Below are 13,726 nucleotides of genomic sequence, written 5' to 3'. Positions count from 1 at the left end.
GCCTCCCTGGTAAAGTCTACACCAAGGTGCTGGAAAGGAGGGTTCGGCCGCTAGTCGAACCTCGGGTTGAAGAGGAACAATGCAGATTCCATCCTGGTCGTGGAACAACGGATCAGATCTTCACTCTCGCAAGGATCCTGGAGGGAGCCTGGGAGTATGCCCAACCAGTCTACATGTACTTTGTGGATCTGGAGAAGGCGTATGACCGGGTCCCCCGGGAAATACTGTGGGAGGTGCTGCGGGAGTATGGGGTGAGGGGGTCCCTTCTCAGAGCCATCCAATCTCTGTACGACCAAAGCGGGAGCTGTGTCCAGGTTCTCGGCAGTAAGTCAGACTCGTTTCAGGTGAGGGTTGGCTTCTGCCAGGGTTTGTCACCAATCCTGTTTGTAGTATTTATGGACAGGATATCGAGGCATAGTCGGGGTGGGGAGGGGTTGCAGTTCGGTGGGCTGGGGATCACTGCTTTTTGCAGATGATGTGGTCCTGATGGCATCATCGGCCTGTGACCTTCAGCACTCACTGGATCGGTTCGCAACCAAGTGTGAAGCGGCTGGGATAAGGATCAGCACCTCTAAATCTGAGGCCATGGTTCTTAGCAGGAAACCGATGGAGTGCCTTCTCCAGGTAGGGAATGAGTCCTTACCCCAAGTGAAGGAGTTTAAATACCTTGGGGTCTTGTTCGCGAGTGAGGGGACAATGGAGCGGGAGATTGGTCGGAGAATCGGTATTACATACAATTTATCGCACAGTTGTGACGAAAAGAGAGCTGAGCCAGAAGGCAAAGTTCTCGATCTACTGGTCAGTTTTCGTTCCTACCTTCACCTATGGTCATGAAGGCTGGGTCATGCCCGAAAGAACGAGATCCAGGCATACAAGCAGCCAAAATGGGTTTCCTCAGGAGGGTAGCTGGCGTGACTCCTTTGATCATTTTGGCCTCGCCTTGCTCGTGGCTTGTCACTGGCAAACAGCTACCCCCATTGAACATGAATGGTAGCCTGTCGCTTTGTCTCTGTCTCTTGTAGCTAATGTGACTGTAGGGTCAGAAAACACAACCAGCGCAGAGTGGTTTTACCGCGGCGCGGATTATGTGAACGGGGTGCAGTTTACAAGGATAGCAATGCCAATATGGAGTACGCAACTGTGGTTAAACATGTCAAAACCCCACACAGACAACGCTTGGCTTATAAAACAGCGAAGTGGAATCTGCGATGGTTTAGTCACTTCAGCGGCTACGTTATTTTCTAGCTAAAACTAACGTTAGCCAATGGAAAGCATTTTACTTACTTTTCTGGGTGCATCCGTGACAGATGTCTGTTAAAGTTTTAAGTTGTCCCAGTCTTTTCCTCAATTGTGCGATTACACACACATTTAGCGCTGCTCTTTCCAGCATTGGATGTAAAATCCAGGCGCATCTCTCTGCATTTTCCAAATGTGAACATGTAGTAGGGAGCCCGCGAATCATGCGCTAGTGAAAATAAGAGCGAGAATGCAGCGTTAGTGAGTGAGTGTGTTGTCAAGCAAGGAGAGCAAGCGGTAGCTGTGTCCGACTGAGAAGTGTGTGTGGCTGTGAGGGTAAAAAGAGATCTTGGACGGTCTTGGAGCCCGAAACAGGAAAAGTGTAACATCTTATAGATCTCCGAAACATTCATTTAGGAGAGGCCCCAGTTGGTCCGCAAAGGCTAGGGGAACGTTGTGAACTACCAACCCAGCTGTCATTTTGACCTCGGCCCTTCTTGTCTGTAAGAAATAAAAAATGATTAATCCTCCCAAAAGACCATAGTTTATATCAAATAGACACCTGTGATAATAGGGCACAGGTTAAAAACACATTCAGCGACTTAGATCTCAAATTAAGAAAACTGGACTGTACTACACTGAAATACAAACCACAAATTAGTCAAAATTACCAACCATGACTTTACTATTCAACTGTAACACAAAACTCTTGACTGAACCTTGACAGGATCATTACATATATCATTTAACATCTTAACCTTAACATCTTGTGCAGACATCCCACCAACAGAGGGAATGGGCATTGCATATTGGGATATTGTGGCTGTGGACTGGAGAGCCCGTTGCTTTTCTTGGTGGCCTTTGCTTTTTATGGGGCGTACTACATCTGCCACACCCTGGTGGCAACATGAGTTTTCAATACGGCAGACTGCACACCAGTAGTGCGTGTTGAGGCTCCCTCTGGTAATAAATGGCCATGAAGAGGTCCACTCATTTTTGAAAATGGATCTATATGTTGCTGCTGCAGCCAGAGCATGACTCTTCTGGCCCTGCTGTTGGATTGGGCGGGGTCTCATCTGTCTGTCCCTCTGTATCTTCTTCCATCTGCCCTGTTGGTCGTTCTATTTGTCCTGTTTGTTGCTCCTCTGCATGTCCTTCTATCTGTCCTGTCTGTTGCTCCTCTGCATGTCCTTCTATTTGTCCTGTCTGTTGCTCCTCTGTCTGTTGTCCTGTCGTTTCTATCAGTCGTTCTGGCTTTTCTGTCAGTGTGTTTGTCTGTCTTTTCTCACTTGGCTGGTTCTTTAAATAAAATAAAAGGTTTCGCTTTTGTCCTGGCAAAGGTCTCTTATGGGACATCTTTGTCTTGTGCGTGTGAACTAAATCATGTTCACACGCACAAACACAGACAAATAATTTCTTTCAAGATTTAAAGTTTAAGAGAGTGAGTACTCAATTGGACGACATTTCATTGTTACATACCTAGTCTCAGCTCAGATTCTCATCAGACTTCTCAAGGTAGTTTCTCCCATTGTCTTTCTCGGTATCTCTTTTTCTGTTGCTAACATATATATGGGTGCAGCGCATAGGGTTCAGTGGCGCTCATCAGCGCCATCTACCGTCGGGGAGTTTGAAAAGGAACAAATGAGTCTCGGCCCAAGATTGGATTTTTTTTGCATGAGAAATTTGATGTGTGGCGTGAGTGCGTGTGAAAACAGGCAAAACCGTGAGAGTTGGCAGCTCTGAGGTGATACTAAAAAAAGTACCTGTACCAGGGACTTTTTTTCATAACGGAAAACCAAAAAAGGCTAAAAAATGTTAGCTAAGCTACTGGCTATGCGTTTGGAAACGGTCATGCCATCTGTAATCTCACAAGACCAGACAGGCTTAATTTAAAATAGATATGCTTTTTCTAATGGTAGAAATGTATTTAATATTATATACAACCCCTCCAGCTCAAAAAACCTAGAAATGTCCTTAGATGCCGAGAAGGCTTTTGATAGAGTGGAGTGGGGCTATCTTTTCTGTACCTTAGAGCTTCGGCGAGAAGTTCATAGCCTGGGTGAAATTACTGTAAACCCACCCACTTGCCTCTGTCAGTACTAATAAAAACCACTCTGACTTTTTCCCTCTCTTTAGGGGTACGAGACAGGGATGTCCGTTACTCTTAGCAGTCGCTATTGAGCCCCTCGCCATTGCGCTCCGATCTCATCCTCACATCACTGGTGGGAAAAGGGACGGCATCGGGCAAAGGGTTTCCCTCTATGCGGATTATTTGCTCCTTTATGTTTCTAGACTAGATATATCTATACCCACTGTGCTTTCTGTTCTTGCATCATTTGGTCTCGTCTCTGGTTACAAACTGGATTTCAATAAGTGCCCTAATTTATAAAACTGTGCGGCGAATTTGCGTCAGAAATGGTCCGATAGTAAAGTTGATGCAAATAAAAACGCCTAGCACTACACAGAGAAAGTGTTTTTTCCACAGGACACCGTAGCTGACCCCCTTGAATGGGACTGGCACGGTGTGGTTTCTCCGAATGCTCCTCTTTATAATGCTGGGCCCAAAACAGCACAGAGATCCAACAGGACAGCTCGAGGAAGTCGGAACCGGCTCTGAGGCCACTCATCCTCGTCTTTTTTGCTGTTTGTCTCCATTCTCCGCGAGAAAAACGAAAACAATCGGTGCTGCCTACACCGAGTTATCCTCCTGCTAGATTTTGCACCCAACAGGCTTAAACAGGGCAAGTTTTAAAGTGTTTTTAGCCTCTAAACATGTTCGAAATGCCATTACAAGTGCTTAGCCATGTGCAGTTATTCCTTCCAAGGGAACACAGCGAATTTGACTGCAGTAGATGTGACAGAAAGGCATAAAAGTTGTGTTAATCCATACCTCTGTTGATTTCATGCTGTCCGGTGAAGTCCACACTAGTCGATTGCCGATCTCATACAATCCAATATTCCAAAAAGCATTTTTTCCACACAAAAAATGATTTGCCGAGGTTCTCTCCATAGCAATGACTATGTATCAACAGGCTGTAACCTGACACCACAGTGGAGCGAGCAGAGCTGCAGTTCAAGAGTTCAACAGCTAGGTAACCTAGCAACGGCGGAGCTTGTCGGCAAAAGCAGGGAGGAGCTCACAGAGCTAACAGACGGAGCTTGGAGTTAGATCAGGACTAATATGAGAAAATGGTTCGAGTTTGTGCCTTTCCAAATTGCGGCAACCAAATGAAGGGATATTTGAGCTTGAGCTTTCACCGTCTATCCCTCCGCAACCGGGAGATTTTACAGTTTTGGCTGGTTGCACTTCATGTGCAAACTCCCTTGCGAACATTACGTGAGAGAGATTACCGTGTTTGCAGCGAACATTTTGATGAGGACGACTTCACCGAAAAGAGCGTCAAGTCCCGGTATCTGAAGGCAAATGCCATTCCAAAAGCGAAAAGACCAGCTGCACACAAATTGGAGGTAACGTCTTTATGATTTATACTTTCTAAGGCTAAAGTAATTCTCACTTTTTTTCCTGTGAAGAAATGTTTTGCGGTGTTGGTGAATTCTTGAAAAATATGATATTACGACATGTAATTAGTAATGAGTTATATTACTGCGTTACAGCAAAAATTTATATATTACTGTAATTGCCAACACTGATTATGATAGGTGCATCCTAAATGTTACTGTTTTGGCCCATTGAGTCTGACTACAATGTTATTTCTCCTTCTTACTTATTTAGGGGACAACATCCAGTGACCTAGAGACAGAATTAGCTGCAGTGCCACAGTCAACTCCCAAGAAGGCTAAGGTGACCAGATTTCTGAGACAAAATCCGGGGACATTTTCAGCTCAGAAGCGTAAATACCTCCAAAACAGGTAATTTTTAATCTTTGTAAACTTAAAACGGGGACACTGCCCCAGGGGCGTCACCAGACCTAGAGCTGCACTGGAGCACAAGCTCCCCTAGGGGGGGTCCATGGGTATGCTCCCCTGTAAGAAAATGTTGTGTATTTTAACGTTTAAATGCATCAATCTGGTGCACTTTGAAAAGAAATTCAGTGGTTAGACTTGATTATTCATATATCTATGGATGGGAATATTTGTGCTGTAGCCTGAGCTATTTTGCAGTTCAGAAATTTAACCATGCACACACAGGTGGAATAGTTTTTTTCTTCATATTTTTGCATTAATGTCACTAGGAAGCATACCAGTAGAAATATATATTCATATTTGTAAGTGGGATATATATAAGTAAGTGAGATTGTCTGGAATCTGGCAATATAATAACCATTATGGTGGAATACACTGGCTAAGCAATTTACAAAAAATATCTGTGCTGACATAAATAGTTTACATGAGAATACATTATAATTTTGTAGATCATGTAGAAATTACGTTGCAATTTCAAAACCGGATTACTCAGGGACCGCTTGTTGTACCGATGCACGTGTTGAGTGAAGAGTTTGTGAGATATTTCACATAGAGTAATGGGTGTGCAGAGATTTATGCAGAATGCAAATATGATAACATTTCATGTAAGTTCAATGTTAATTTTCTTGCAATTTGTCACAACAATGGGGTTAACACTTTTGCATGCGCCATATCCATGTCACATTCTCATTAGGGGCTGAGCCCCCCTAAAGGTCTGATCCTAGAATCGCCCCTGCTGCTACTTCATACTTTTACTCCACTACACCTCAGAGGGAAATGTTGTAATGTTTACTGCACTACATTTATCTGACAGCTTTTGCTTTATTGCTTCACGCTGGGCTTGTTTCTGCAACAGCTCATTGAGTATCGGATACAATTAAAACTATTGAGGAAATATTTTCCTTTGACATAGGTCCAGTATTAAACGAGATCACTGCAGTCGGCAACGGCGAAACAAGCTACAATGTAAGTTAATAGGACGTCAATTGTGCAGCTTGTTTTTACGTTCATAAAAGTGCCTGTTTTGCCACTGACAGACTCAGATTAATATTCTAAGTGTCTGACAACATTATGGAGTATTTCTAAGGAGGTCGACCTTTCTGTTAAAGAGTAAGATCCTTTTTTAAAACATAAAAAGTCCGCGAAATTGCGTTCGCTAAACCCACCAGACTCCATGTAAATAAACAGTAATTTTAGCATCGTAAAATGGGCATTCTAGAACATCTCTGAACTCTGATGCTTGCTCTGGCTGTCTTGAGCCTGTGCGTGTAGGGTGCACGACTATTTCATTCCAATTTCGGGTCTGTCAGTCACAGTGAAAACCGGGGACATTTCCGGGGACAGCTCCAGCCGGGGACAGATCACCGAAACCGGGGACTGTCCCCGGAAACCGGGGACGTCTGGTCACCCTAAAGAAGGTGTCAAGCAAATCTGGTCGTCCAGTCAGTTTCAAAATAGTTCTTTCAAGTCCACAGACAAAAACCCCACAACAACGTTCAAAGCCTTCATCATCTGGCATAGCCTATATTGCACTCCCTCTTTTACAGCAACAAACAGTAGGTTGTTTTAATTATTTAACCATTTTGAATGTTAATTTGCTATTACAATCATTTTCCTATATTGTTATTACAAGGTTATTTATATTACTTTATGTTGTGAATTGAAGGACCAGGCTTCCACTTCATCTAACCCATCTTTCAATGCACAGCCAGTGGACATCTGTCTCAAGTGAGTTTAATACCTTTTCTTTTTGTTCTTTATATTACAGTTAGCTTTGTCAAGATAATCCTTGTAAATGTCATAATCATGTTGTAACTACAAACGGACATCTCGGACATCGTTGGAGTTTCATCCTTTTTTTGTGAATTGTAGGACCTAAGTGCTTCTGCATCTAGTCCATCTTTGACTGTCCCCTGCACAGCCAGTGAAGATGTGTCACAAGTGAGTGGAATGTATTTTCTTTGATATAAGACAATGTTCCGGATGGGAATGTTGATGATTAGAATGTATTTCAGGACTAGAATATGGTAATGTTTGGGACTATGACAAATGAGTTTTATAGGCTAGCAGTTATTTGCAGTATGCCATTATTTCTTATGTAAAGACATACTACATAGTCAGTTTTTATATTTCATTGTGATGCTGGACTGAACAGTGGCGTTTTTTTGTCAGGACCACCAAAGCACAAAGTTGTTTACTCGCGGCAGTCTCAGCAATGGGTGGAAAAGCCCATGTATGAACGTACAACTCAGGCCTTCCGCGATGACCTGATGGAGCGTGTCTGGCGGAGAAGAAAGGACCATAGTCTTCTCCGAGTCTTTACCCTGTCATGGACAGAGAAGAAGACGATTGCTTTGTAACATAGCCCCAGTTCCACGGCCGGATAAGAGTGAAATGGTTGCTCAAGCCAGGTCACATTATATGAGCATGTTCTAGGCCTAGGACACTGCACTGTACATACTTTACATTGATTGTGTCTAGATTGTGATATTGTAATTTCCTTTTTGTTGTTGAAGTAAAGACACAAAAGCACAAATGTAATGTGTACTGTTATATTATAAAACCACTGATAACAGACAGGTGCAGCAATATATTATAGAACTGTACAATGTACTTATTCTTACAATTTATTTATTCTTACAATTTACTTTACTTGTACAATATACATATTCTTACTTTTTCCTAATAGAACTGTGCAATTGCTTTGTTTATTTTATTACAAACTCTTGAACTGCAGCTCTGCTCGCTCCACTGTGGTGTCAGGTTACAGCCTGTTGATACATAGTCATTGCTATGGAGAGAACCTCGGCAAATCATTTTTTGTGTGGAAAAAATGCTTTTTGGAATATTGGATTGTATGAGATCGGCAATCGACTAGTGTGGACTTCACCAGACAGCATGAAATCAACAGAGGTATGGATTAACACAACTTTTATGCCTTTCTGTCACATCTACTGCAGTCAAATTCGCTGTGTTCCCTTGGAAGGAATAACTGCACATGGCTAAGCACTTGTAATGGCATTTCGAACATGTTTAGAGGCTAAAAACACATTTAAAACTTTGCCTGTTTAAGCCCTGTTTAAGCCTGTTGGGTGCAAAATCTAGCAGGAGAATAACTCGGTGTAGGCAGCACCGATTGTTTTTGTTTTTCTCACTACTGACAGTACTCCTAATTTACAAACAACAGAGCTACGGGACAGAGCCTTTCGAGACAGAGGTCTCAAAAAGAAAACATTTTCGTCATAGGGCGTGGCCGTGGCGGGGCAGCCATTTTGTGCGTTTCGCCATCAAAACAGGAAGTGGGTGTAACTTGAGTGTACATTGTCCAATTGGCTCGAAACTTTTCAGGATTCATAAGAGTCCAACCCTGAGGACAAATAACGGCAGATATTTACTTAAAGTCATAGCGCCCCCTAGTGGCAACAGGAAGTAGGCCTAAAAGTCAAGGTGCTATACTTTAACAAACTCCTCCTAGAGATTTCATCCGGCGGACTTCAAACTTGGTCTGTACCATCCCAACACCTTAAAGATGAAAAGTTTTTAAAAGAAAAACTTTTCGTCAAACGGTGTGGGTGTGGCATGGCGGCCATTTTGAGTGTTTAGTGATGAACGAGAAAGTGGCTGTAACTACAGTGTACATTGTCATATCTGCTTGAAATTTCACACAATCAACAACAGTCCAGGCCTGAGGACATATACAGGCCAATATTGACTTTTGGTCATAGCGCCCCCCACTGGCAACAGGAAATCTGCCTTATATGACAAACATCCGATTTAAATGAAACTTAGAATGTGTGGTCTACATGTGATAGTGAGCCGCCCCTATACTTTAGGCCACGCCCCCTTTCATAACATTTGAACCGTTTAAGGTAGAATCTTGTGTGAGGTATCATTGAACTCAGAAGAGAGTTCCTTCTTCATTGGTGATGGTTTTACCCGCCCCCTATAATTTACCACGCCCCTTTTCACAGCTAATGAACTGTATGATGTAGAGTCTTGTGTGAGGTGTTGTTGAACTCAGCAGGGAGTTCCCTTTTCATTGGTAACGATTTGCGGTGTCTGAGTTCCGCGCAAATGCATGGTCGCAAGGAGCGGCGACCGCCGGTAACCCTGACGCGCGCAGAGGAGCGAGGGTCCGTCCATCGCTGCTTGCAGCTTTAATTAGGGCCCGAGCGCCGACAGCGGCGAAGGCCCTATTGAAACTGAAGGAATTATTAGGGCCCGAGCGCCAACAGCGGCGAAGGCCCTGTCGAAACTGAAGGAATTATTATTATTATTATTATGGCCCGAGTGCCGACATCGGCGAAGGCCCTATTGAAACTGAAGGAATTATTAGGGCCCGAGAGCCGACAGTGGCAAAGGCCCTATTGAAACTGAAGGAATTATTATTATTATTATTATTATTATTATTATTTTCTGCAAGTGAATTGGCTTTTTGAGGGGCTTAACATATTCAAAAACTCACCAAAATTGGCGGTCGCATCAAGTCTGATGACAATTTACGTATTTTAAGCGTTTCGGGAATAGGCGCACAAAAATGGCTCGCTACCGCCCCCTACAAAACTTAAAAAATTGAGCCCCTGCAGTGCGTTTATCTTGGACTCACGAAACTTGGTACACATATGTAGCATGTCAAGACGTATAAAAAAGCTCACTAGAGTCATACCCTAAACCCAACAGGAAGTCCGCCATTTTGAATTGAAAGTTCGAAATTAGTGTGATTTTTGGCGTACTTTAACGAACTCCTCCGAGAGATTTCATCCGATCAACTTCAAATTCAGTCTGTGTCATCTTAAGATGTTAAAGATGAAAAGTTATTAAAAGAAAAACTTTTCATCATAGGGCGTGGCCGTGGCAGGGCGGCCATTTTGTGCGTTTTGGGACCGAAACAGGAAGTGGGTGTAACTTCACTGTACATCGTCCAACTGGCTCGAAACTTTTCATGATTCATGAGACTGTAACTCTGAGAACATTTACCCGACAAAATTGACTCAAAGTCATAGCGCCCCCTAGTGGCAACAGGAAGTAGGCCTAAAAGTCAAGGTGCTCTCCTTGGTGAACTCCTCCTAGAGCTTTCATCCGATGGACTTGAAATTTGGTCTGTACCATCTCAACACCTTACTCAGACCATGCCCCCTTTCATAACATTTGAACCGTTTAAGGTAGACCCTTGTGTGAGGTGTCATTGAACTCAGCAGAGAGTTCCTTCTTCATTGATGATGGTTTGGCCCGCCCCTATGCTTAAGCCACGCCCCCTATCATAACATTTGAAACGTTTAAGGTAGACCCTTGTGTGAGGTATCATTGAACTCAGCAGAGACTTCCTTCTTCATTGGTGATGGTTTGGCCCGCCCCCTATGTTTAAGCCACACCCCCTTTCATAATTGCTGACCCATCTAAGGTAGAGTTTTGTGTGAGGTATCATTGAACTCAGCAGAGAGTTCCTTTTTAATTGGTGATGGTTTGACCCACCCAGGCAACAGGAAATGCACCTTACATGACAAACATCATCCGATTTACGTGAAACTTATGTGTGGTCTACATGTGATACTGAGCCGCTCCCTATACTTTAACCACGCCCACTTACTCCGGCCACGCCCCCTTTTATAACATTTGAACCGTTTAAGGTAGTCTTGTGTGAGGTATCGTTGAACTCAGCAGGGAGTTCCCTTTTCATTGGTGACGATTTGCGGTGTCTGAGTGCCGCGCAAATGCACGGTCGAAAGGAGCGGAGTCTGCCAGTAACCCGACAGACGCAGAGGCGCAAGGGCCCATCCATCGCTGCTTGCAGCTTTAATTATTATTATTTTCCCAGCAAATTAATTGCCTTTTTGAGGGTCTTAACATGTTTTGGTCCTGCCCGTCTATTCACAAATATTGGTCCAATATCTTTTAAACATTATCTGCTACTCTTAGCTGCTGTTTGCTCCAGCAATATTAACAGCTCTTTTTGGGGTTCTGCCATCCACAGTGGCCCTGCTTAGTATTGCAAACCCTTTTTTGACCACAACGAAGCTGCAGTTCCATAGTGTGCCTCAATGAAGCTGACTGTCACCCTTTGTATCCCTCTTTTTCAGGGTTCGAATTGCATGGTAGCCAGTGGGAGCTGAGCTCCCATAGAGAGAGGATGAGCTCCCATGAAAGCAGTAAAATCATACACCTGTAGGGGTCTCTAAAAATCATCAGCACCATTATTTAAATCACAAATAAAGCACTTTTCCCAAACACACGGAGCTCTGAAGCAGACCTGTATGTAGAGCAGCGTACAGCCATTTCCCTAAACTTTGTCTCATTCAGAGACCAGAGTCTCAAACGGGGCTCTGAGTCTGTCAGGAGGTCTGAGCTCTACCATATCAGCAGAGCAATCACGTAATGCACAGCAGACGTGCAGGTGGATTATTTTCTGAAATATAGTGACTTTATTCCTGTATTAGCCTGTTATCGCTTTATTTTTCTCAAAATATCACGACTCCTCCAAATCACAGAGAGCACAGATGGGATATATTTTGAATGTGCACAAAGTTTTGAACATGAGCAGTAATCTTGCTCAAACACATCTGAAATATTACAGTCCAGGGCTTTATTAATCCATTAAAATGAATTAATGTATCATTGAGGTGAATAATTGTCATATGCACATTTAAGGAGGTTACTTCCTCAACAAAAGACGCAAAAAAAGAGGGAGTAAATAATGCCTATAGGCTACATGTATGCTGACTCAGATATAATTAGAAAAGTCGATCCAAAGGAGAATAAATAGCAATACAGAATGCCTGAGAGCCTTATTGTAATATATTCCATTATGATTTTATACTTGGATTGTAACCTATGTTTCCCTTTACCTTTACATTGATTCAGAAAAAGGTAAATAGGTGCATAAAAATTCACCAGAATGCAAAAAATGAAATGTTTAATGCTCAAAATTTGCTGCTCATAGACTACTTTTTTTTCTTCTTTTTTTTTTAAAGAGACCCCCACAAAGATGAAATCATAATTCGAACCCTGCTCTTTTTCCTTGTTTATATATGTCCTTAAAAGCAACTTTACCATTCAGATGATGTGTGTTTCTTTTAGCCTGTTGTTTTGGGAGGGGGAGGTCTGTGTTTGTATTCTATGTATGTGTACAAACTGTATGTATAAGTGCCTTGTGTGCAACCACTGTCATGCTGTTAACCCAAAGCCTTAATGCCAAGGTGCTGGTATATATAAAGAACATTAATCGTTAAGGGACTGTTCATTATTTATTTCAGGGGCAACCAGAGGAGTTTTGGGATCTTAGGGTTAGGTCAATATAGACCCAACCCTTCACCAGACATGAAAAAAAAGGGTTGACCATCCCCAACTTTTTATTTGTGCCTTCTGTACTGGTTTGCACTTGGCAAAGACATACAGATAGCCATTGCTTTTTAACAGCCATGACATATGTGACTTAAACTCTGCATTCTCATCTTATGCATCACACTCCTCTGTTATGGTGTGGTGGCCATTTCAGTAGATTTAACTCACTAACAGTGTTGTAGAAACACAATAAGAATGGAAACTATATGCACACTTCCTGCATTACTGCATTACATCAAATACTAAGTTACTCATCTAGTAAACTAGTATTCACATGAAATAAAACATTGAGAACATTCAGCAAAGCACACTGGGTACACATTCAACACTGGTTGCTATGGACTCGTCACTAGGCTTCCTCAGTCACTGTATATTTTAGCATATAGGTAAAGCTGCCAAAGCTAAACATTATCCAAATCTCCATTTCTCAGACAAGCGTCAATTTGGGAGCTTGCATGCTACCACTCCTTCCTTCTCAAATGCCTTGAAAAGGCTGTCGTTTATATATATATATATATATATATATATATATATATATATATATATATATATATATATATATATATATATATATAATATCACCGGGACCGAAAGGATATGGCTGCAGTCTAGAGAATTCCAGTCTCATGCCCTCCCGGCTTAGTGCAGTCCGCAAGCTTTGACTTTTCAAAAAAAAGCTTGCGTCTGATCCATTATGTTTTCATACGGTGTTTTGGATGTTTTTGAACTAAACAGTACGGTAATCATGCTAATGAGTAAAATTATTTTTTCATCAGATGTCTTAGTTACCAAACGATGGAGCTAGCAAAGCAGTTTTGTGTTTAGATGTGCGAGCGGGATTTATTCAATTTGGGAAATCCCACGGTCTCTAAAGCTACAGTTCAAATTGTCTGGCTGACTATATAGGGAGGGACCCATCTGCTAGCGATAGGGGCCTAGAAGAGAGAGCTACATGGATAAATATGCACCAAACAAGCCACTTTGAAATGTTGCTGTTCTCATGAATAGAAAAGTTGGATGACCCTCCCCCCTAGACTAAAAAAAATGGGATGACCCTCCCCTCAACAAAGGATAAAAAGACATGACCCTCCCCTATTTTCCTCCGGTGGTCCATTCCATAAATACTGAACGGTCCCTAAACAGGAATTTAAAAGTTAATTGAAGTTAGTGTGGAGGGAAAGCTAAGGAAATATGGTCTGACCTTCACAAATATTACATCTGTTTTCCT

This window comes from Sander vitreus, chromosome 6 (genome assembly GCF_031162955.1).
Source record: "Sander vitreus isolate 19-12246 chromosome 6, sanVit1, whole genome shotgun sequence".
NCBI lineage: Eukaryota > Metazoa > Chordata > Actinopteri > Perciformes > Percidae > Sander > Sander vitreus.
This window is presented reverse-complemented; position numbering follows the sequence as displayed.